We start from the raw sequence: 8742 nt of genomic DNA, 5'->3' as shown, positions 1-8742 counted from the left end.
ACATTGTTGATGTGGTAAATATTCTACCTTTAAACGGCTGATTTTTAATTGAATATACATAAGATAGAGAACACCCTGGATAAGGGCAGGGGCAAAAGTGTTCTATGAAAGTGATTTTTGTGACAGGTATGTGGTGTTTGGAGTCTAGTGATAATCATTATGATGTTGAGTTTATGTTGTCATTCTCAGGTGAGAGGCTGCATAATGCTAATGTGCTTTCTGTCTTTGAAAACATGTGTGTCTACATGAACATAAGATTTTCTGAACACTAGTCAAAGGCTGTTTCAATCACCCTTAATTTTTGTCACTCAGTTAACTAAGCAAAATAATGCTGTGGCAGCCATATGTGGTCTCTGACTTTACTTTCTGCGTGGAGAAAGCAAAACGTGACAGAACATGATGATCACTTTCTGGTGGTCATCACCAGAAGCTAGACAACCAGGAGGAGGGTCTGGCAGTGAGGGAATCCAGCAACTATTTCAGGAGGGAGACAAGTAAAGCAAACAGGAGTTTGCAGATGGGCTTGAACTAGACTGTTTTCACAACAGAGTTTGCGACATGGCTGTGAGTGGAGGTCTTAACTGGGTTTTCAGGGTAAAAGCAGGTAATGGTAAACAGGTGGCCTGGCCTCCTGGTCACACCGCGGGCAAAAAGAGAGAGCAAAAAGAGGTGAGAAAATGAGGCTGCCAAGTAAGCAAAAGCAAAGTTTTTGTGAGTTTTGTTTGTATAGTTTATCCAGTTAATTCAAAATATTTTTTGAAAATGTCCTTTTTAAAAAATATTAACATTTTGAATTTCCATCTCTTAGGGCCTCTCAGGGGCTTGGTGGTTTGCATCTTTAGCCTTGCCAGCCAGAAGATCCACGGTTCGCATCCTGGGGATCTTTCTGGAGTTTGCATGTTCTCCCTGTGCATATGTGGGAGTGAGTGAAAGCATTTCAGGCTTGGTATCTCCTTGCAGGGAGTGATGACGCAGAATTTAAAGAGGGACATTGTTGAAACCCCTCATCCTGATAGAGCGAGTAAATGGTTTGCCGTTCACGCTGACTTCACACAGCGATTGGCTAGCTCTGTGGTGTTGAGAGAAGAGCCTGTACTTGTTTTTCGAGCTCTTTTTTCTCATTTATTTCTCAACTATTTGTGTCATACTAATGCGACGCCATGAATGCCTGCTGGACGACTGTTTGATAATATTTGGCCTGATATTCTGAAAAATGTTGCCTATATTGGCCACCTTAAAACAAAGCATTTCTGAAGCAAAATACATTTTATTTGTCATGTGGTAAATAGATCTGAGACCACAACCCAGCCTTGCTTAGATTAGGTGGATGATTGTGTGGCGATGTTGTAAGAAGCCCAGTGTCTCCTTGCAGGGAGTGAAATCAGAGGCCCGATGCCAAATATCAGTTGTGCACATATTCACAATTCGTATGAACCCTTGCGAACCTAAAATACAATACCAAAGTGCAGAGAAAAGTAGTGTGTTCAAATATTCTCAAAAATTAAGTTAAGGTTTGCAGCCTCTTTCAAATAATTCCGAAGGGAAAAGTTTTGTTTGTGAAAGACCAAACTATGACCACCAGAAGGCGCCAGAGAAATGGAGGTTCAAATAGTACAGAGGCTGGTGGCTTTCATTGTATGAGGTCGGTCCATACGTTTTAGTGCTTGACATATAAGCATGTCACATTTGGAAAAATCCATTGTACATTGTATGCAAAGGTCAGATTGTGAGTGTACGACAGAGTTTTACAATATTTCTGATTCTACACACAAATGTCATGAGGACTGAGATAGATAGATAGATAGATAGATAGATATATAGATAGATAGATAGATAGATAGATAGATAGATAGATAGATAGATAGATAGATAGATAAACTTGTTGATCATTACACTAAGGTGCAAGTTGGTGATATTTACAATAAACAGAATGTTATGAGAGTATAGGATACAGTAAAAATCTATTTCTAATGTATTTTAGTCAAGTTCCATTACTTTTACTTGTGTAGCATATTCAAATGTCAGTTTCAACGTCAGTTTACCTAAAGTTCTACGCACAAGTCTGCGGGTGCCTGGGTGTTTTAAAGTGATCCTCTTAATTTTTTGTAAATAAAATAAAGACCGTTCTTGTAGCCAACAGTTAGCCTAGCCGCGCTAGACCCATGTTTCTGAAGGCACAAGGGTCTAGGCATGCTCGACAGGGAGGGAGGCGGGCTAAAAGGTTGTCTATCAAATCACTCTGCAGCAATTGGGTAGGTATACAACCAATCACGCAACGAATAGGCTCCTAGAGTGCCGGAAATCAGAGGATGCGGGAGTTCGGTGAAGCCTTATTTATACAGTCAATGGGTGAAGCTCAAGTATATTACAGACATGTTAACAGAAAGATTATTCAGAGTCGGTGCTAATGGAGCTCAACGACTGTTGTCGTTTTTGTTGTCGACCCTGGCAGAGAATTAAATTCGTTGCCGTGTGTAGTCTAGCTCGGCTAGTCTAGTTGTTTCCGGTTGTTTCTGTCAGAATCGTTGCGCCTCTGTCGTCACTTCGTTACGCTCGCCTTCTGACTCTACACTTCATGGTGATTCGTCCGGCCAGTTTTAGGAGAATCCAGCCTCGAGCCTTATGGAGGGTAACTAGACCCACCCTGGCAGAGAATTAAATTCGTTGCAGTGGGTTGTCTAGCGCGGCTAGGCTAGCCAACAGTGTGTGTTGATCCTTATTTATTGACATAGCAAAGGCTTCATATCACAGAGCAATTGGCTTGTGTAAAAGTAAATTAACGAGCTTTGTTTATAATAGGTCATTGCCAGGATGAAAACTGGATGAAATATAGATGAAAACATTCACTGGATGTTTTTGTTTTTTTGTTGCTGTTTAAAAAAAAAAAAAAATCCTGAGTTGTAGAGTTGAAATCAAAACTAAGATGATGGACCTGCTGGCTACCTGAATTAAAAAACAGTCGCAAGCAACTGAAGAAATAAAGAGTGACAGATTCGCCCTGAAATAAGAATAATGAAGAGTAGTTTATGCATTTAGAACCAATTAGAATTTGGACAAAAATATTCAACAGAGTAATCTAATCTAGTCTCTAAGGTAGTCAAGTGTGGGGTCCACTGTGACGCCCTCAAAATGTATGATCACATTTGTGTCATGTGTGTTTATCATCAAGCATTTTTTTTAAATATTAAGAAACCAAACATTCCAGTAGGGAGATGAAACAATCACAGCAATTAATTTCACACGTGTTGTGGTTAAAATCCTCAGTTCTTTAGGAAGAGGGAGAATGGAAGCAATGTGCTCAGGTGTTGTTCCGCCCAGGTTCCTATAGGTGGGGGTTTCCACCCAACTTCTCAGAGGAATTCTGGGAAGATAAATGATCGATTCTTGTTTTCATTCCTGTGACTCTTTTACAAGTGTTTTCCGGACCAAAAGTCTTTTTGTTGCTATGGTCGCAAGCACTAGAGGGGACAAGCATCCCAACAAGGGAGGCCCAAATTAAACGTCTAACAATACACAGGGTGTCCATAAAGTCTGGACACATAGGAAAACTTTTTTCTTTTCTTTTTTTTTTTTGCTGCCACAGATTAAATAAGGCTTTGTCAAAAGAAAAACGAGTTGAACTGGTACCTCTCAGTGGATGTGAAGGATGGACATATCAAAAATAGGGTCAAGGTTAGGGTTAGGGAAGGGATTTTTTTGGGGGGCTAGAATGAATTTTAGCCATGACCAATTCTTTAGTTTCAGCTGAGACATTTGGTCATCCAGAATGGGGTTTGTCCATGACACCGCCCGTTTCTTTAAACTTTTTAAGCACCTTCGTGGACAAGCCATCCTCCTTGGATGACATGCATTAAATTCATCTATCTTTCATTTTCCTTTCTTGTTTTGAGTTAATTTATGTGCTTTACTTGTTTTTATTTATTGTACTGTGTTTTTAATCTGTGAGGGTGGCTTCAATGTTTAAGTGTTTTAAATGCTGTCTTCCAGCCATAACAAAAGACGAATTTCTGAATTTTACTTGGAACAGACAGTAAAATTATCTCTTCTCTATTTATTATGTCCATTCTTCATGTCCACTGTGAAGTCCAGTTCAACTCTTTCTTCTTTTGACAAAGCCATATTTAATCTGCGGAGGCAAAAAATATATAGTTAATGAGAGTTCCTACGTGCCCGGACACCCTGTAGAATTTGGTCCATACCCACTGATTTTTACCACTTTAAAAAGAACATTCTGGAACTGAGCTCATTAAATACACAGGCACAATAAACCCATGAGCTGAAACACCTGAAAATTCCCTTCTGTCAGGTGATGCCAAGACCTAGTGATCAGATAACACCCCACACTGTTCAGCCTTACACCACCTCTGCGCTCCAATCACTAATCAGAATATTCCAAATGATTGAATTCACTATTTCATGGTTATTATATACAAAATATGCTTTTCCTTCGATGTTATTGGAATATTTAAGGGATCAAACCAAAACTCAAAACAAACTATTATACACGGTACACATGTGGGCGTGCTAATGTCCATGTCAATCTTATGTTTCGTGTGATACTTATTGTCTTCATTTATTTAATATTCATGGTTTTTATTGAGCTTTTACTGTTTTTACTGCACCTTTACTGTTTTATGTGGTTTTTACTTTTTTAATTTCTTTTTATTGTTTGCTTACTGGTGTAAACTGCTGCTAAACAAATCACCCTTCAAGGGACAAATAATAAAGTTGAGCTGAGTTACATATTTAGGTCCTTAGATACACATGCACAACACACTCCTGTGCTCAGCAGAAAGTATTTTTGTTTGGTTGATTGACAGGGACAGTGCCCTATAGTAATAGACATTAATAGTAGCAATGCTAATATACATCACCAGTCAAAACTTTGGACACATCTTCTCATTCAATGGCTTTTATTTTATTACTTCATACGTTGTAGATGAATACTGAAGACACCAAAGCTATAAAATACATACTGAATTGTGTTGTAAACCAAAAAATGTTATTCTTCAGTATTAATCTGCAATTTAGAAAATAGTACAAATAAATAAAAAGCATTGAATGAGATTGTGCGTCCAAAATTTTGACTGGTAGTGTGCGTCTGCAGTCACTAGTTTGTGGGTACATCTATATTAACCCTCCTGTCATCCTTCGGGTCAAATTGACTCACTTTAAAGTTTTTAAAATGTGGGAAAAAATACATATTTTCACAGTGAAAACTTCCACATTTTCTAAAAAAAAATTTTGGAAATTTTTGAACATGTTTTGGTGAAAAAAAAACTAATTAAAAAATGTTTAAGAACAGTCAGAAAAAAATCTACCAAAATCCAGTGAATTTCGCTGTCAAATTTGGGGATTTTTTTATTCAAAAAAAAACTTCTGAGGGAAACTTTTTACGAATTTTCTTCCTGAAGATTTTGCTTTTATATATATATATATATATATATATATATATATATATATATATATATATAAATTTGGGGATTTTTTTCAGAATTTTTGGACTTTTTTCAGACAAGGCAACAACATTTTTTGGTAAGGACAACACAAGGGTTAATTTTTATCATCAGTAGTTGATTTCTAAAATTAAACAAACAAACAATAGAATTACAAAAATCTGGTGGCGCATTAGACGTAGCTCTAATTGGACCAATTGGATAGGTTCTTGAATGCATCACAGGGGAATGGAGAATTTACCAGGATCCTTTAAAGGCAACACAATATTCGTGTGACAAGATTTTTTTTGGCGAGCCGAGAGAGAGAGAGAGGGGGAGAGAGAGAGAGAGAGAGAGAGAGTGATGCAGGCGTGACATCAGTCTGTCTGCTGTTGTATCCGAGAGGAATGAACGTGTCTGAGTCCACGGTGTAACGTGAACGGGAGAGAGGCGATGCGACCGCTCCTGATGCTCTGCGCTTCCTCCTCTTCTTCTCCTTCTTCTTCTGCTTCACTCCTGTTCGCCACACTTCCCAGGCCCTGCGGGGACTGACGGAGCCCGGCCACACTCCCATACAGAGGAGGATTTACACCGAGACCCGAGCCTGTCCCGGACCTCCATTGGCAAACATCAGCGGGTACGGGCCTGTTTATCTCCTCCCTCCGTTCACCTGTCTTTATTAGCTCCCATCCACAAAGGAGCAGATGGCAGGAGGCGCCAGCTGGCCTGTTGTCTGCTTTCCTGCTCTTCTGGGGAGGTGATGGAGGTTAAGTCACCCTTTTTATTTTTGGATTGTTGCCTTTTATCACCTTTATTCAAGCTGCCGTGAGTCTTTAGAAGGTAAATAGGTCGGTAAGTGATGGCAAACTGATGGAAGTGATGGAAAGCAGCGTCTTAAGAGGAGGGGTTTTAGTGCGCTTTTATTATTTACTACTACATCACTGATGCTGTGCGTGTGTGTGCGTGGCAGGTACAATGTGTGTTAGTACGTAAGGAGGGTGTGTGTGTGTGTGTGCTATATGTAGTGTTTGTTGTCTGTGCGGTGGAATCCCCTGTGTACAAACCCAGCCTGAGTACGCTTTAAAAATGGCACAATAGGCTGTTTACGTCGACAAAATCTTCATTTTTTTTTGCCACAGAAAGGGCGAAATCCTATATTTTACATTCATTTTTTTTATTCTTATTGCGGTGTTACACGTGAAGGCTGTTTATATCGCCCATTCTGTTACTACATGAGCTGAACAGAGAAGTAAACGCACAGAAAGAGCAGGATAACAAGAGGAGATAGAGGCCATGTTTGAATCGTCCTGTAGCACAAATCAAGCCTTTCTGGCGCATTAACAATTCCGTGTAATATTTCCCAGCTTCTAGATGGTTCCAGGCTGCTTGGAGAGGATTTGGTGGGATGGTAGCTCAAAATGGCTCACAGCGTAAAAAGTAGTGAGTCCATGTTATTCATAATTCAAGACCATTGTAGTTTGCTGAGTAATGAGTCATATTTGTAGCTTGTTGGGAAATGAGAGTTTACTCACATGGACCAATGTATCATCAGTGTGATGCTGTGTGCTGAGGTTAGGATGCACATCACATGTTCTTTGCTTATGTAAAAGGCATCATATCCATTATTGTAGTGGTGTACCATGTGGTTTTTACCTAGTTTGGCTTCACACGTCCACACGCAGCCACCCAGCAGCCTCCTAATCTCGGCACACAGCATTACACTGATGATATAGTTGCCCACGTGACCATGTGTCCATCAAACGCAACTGGATTTATATGACTTAGCTGCATGAGGATGTGTGAAGCCAAACTATGTTAAATCACATGGTACAGTTAGAATCAACCACCACTACAATAATGGGTGTGATGTGCATGTTGATGCCTGTCATTAAGGAAGTGATACAGGAAAGTATATTATTTAGAATTTGATTTATAAATCTGAAAATGAGCCTGCAGTAATAACAAGCGTGCCAAAAAACAGACATAGGTGTTGGATGTAAGAGCCATTATCACACCATTATACCATTATCTTCTTCTGACAAATGAAAAGATGAATTAACTCCCAATGAACTTGACCAGTTGCAATTGCTCTCCAATATACGACATTATACTTTACATGTGCAATCTGCACAACTTCTGTCTAGATAATCCTCAAGCTTTTGGACAGATGATGGAATATATGCCGCACAGACTCTTGCAGACACCCAGACATGCAGCCCATGAACTGGCCTTGTTATTGTCGAAGTCTGGAATTTAATAGCAGTGGTCAACAGTGATTGGATGTACCAACAAAGATCAGCATCCATCCATCCATCCATTATATATATATACCTCTTAATCCTCATTAGGGTCGCAGGGGGGCTGGAGTCTATCCCATCTGACTTAGGATAATGGCAGGGGACGCTCTGGAAAGGTCGCTAGTCTATCACAAGGCTAAAGATCAGTAGGCTTACTTTATCCGTAATGTGAATTAGCTTGGGATTTTTCTTAAGCATACTAGTGGGATAAGCCAGAGATGCTGATTGTGTCTTGCTAGAGACAAGTGTTTCAGTAGAACGCAACTGGACTTATCTCTTTGGTACCTGAATAGGTACGGTCATCTAGGGCTGCCTCAGTTTGAACTGACTGGTAGGAAGTTCAAGGTATTTGTTTTCACCACCAAATGGCTCGGAGATCATTAACAACCCAAGACCTACATGCTTCAAGGTGTGAATGGTTGTGAAACTGTCTGGGGAAGGAGGTCAGGACTGCATTATAAATATGTGATGAATGGTATCATAGACCTCCTGTTTAGAGATGGTTGCTCCAGCTTACCATAGATGGTTTCTTTCACTCCTCTTTCAAACCATATATCTTGTCTGTCCAGACTATGGAAATTGCTGACCTCTAAGGAGCTTCCTCTAAGATGATTAAAATGACAAATGATGATGATGATAATCTCCATAGCCACAGATTCAAACAAGAGAATTTGTGTGTGTCATCAAGATGAGACAACACGGTAGCAGCCCACCTGTTACCTCTTAAGTTGTAGGTGTCAAGGTGGGAGGCAATAACAGACAGAGGAGATTTAAAAGCACACAAAAATAGTTGGAAGCTCTTACATGAACTATTGTTGTAGCGCTCCTTTAAATCCATTTCAGTCTGTGGGCAGTTAGCTTCAGAGTTTTAGTGAGGATAAAGGAGTTTGATGAGGTCAAGATATGCACTTTTGGGGATGGTCTAGGAGCTAAGGTCAGGATAGCAGAATGGGATACACAAGAGAGACAGCTGATGTTGTAGCCAACTAAGTTAATGTCACACATTGAAA

At 39.8% G+C, this 8742-nt stretch overlaps 1 protein-coding gene across 2 annotated transcripts in view; it reads left to right on the top strand.

Moving 5' to 3' along the window:
* Positions 1-5774: 5774 nt before the first annotated feature.
* peli3 (pellino E3 ubiquitin protein ligase family member 3) overlaps positions 5775-8742 on the top strand; it is a 38078-nt gene continuing 35110 nt past the window's right edge. For both annotated transcript variants that reach the window (XM_051943607.1, XM_051943606.1), the window contains exon 1: positions 5775-6072. The gene's annotated coding sequence lies outside the window, so the exon portion shown is untranslated. The remainder of the gene's footprint in view (positions 6073-8742) is intronic.

The sequence above is a fragment of the Acanthochromis polyacanthus genome, chromosome 23, assembly GCF_021347895.1.
Source record: "Acanthochromis polyacanthus isolate Apoly-LR-REF ecotype Palm Island chromosome 23, KAUST_Apoly_ChrSc, whole genome shotgun sequence".
NCBI lineage: Eukaryota > Metazoa > Chordata > Actinopteri > Pomacentridae > Acanthochromis > Acanthochromis polyacanthus.
This window is presented reverse-complemented; position numbering and strand designations above follow the sequence as displayed.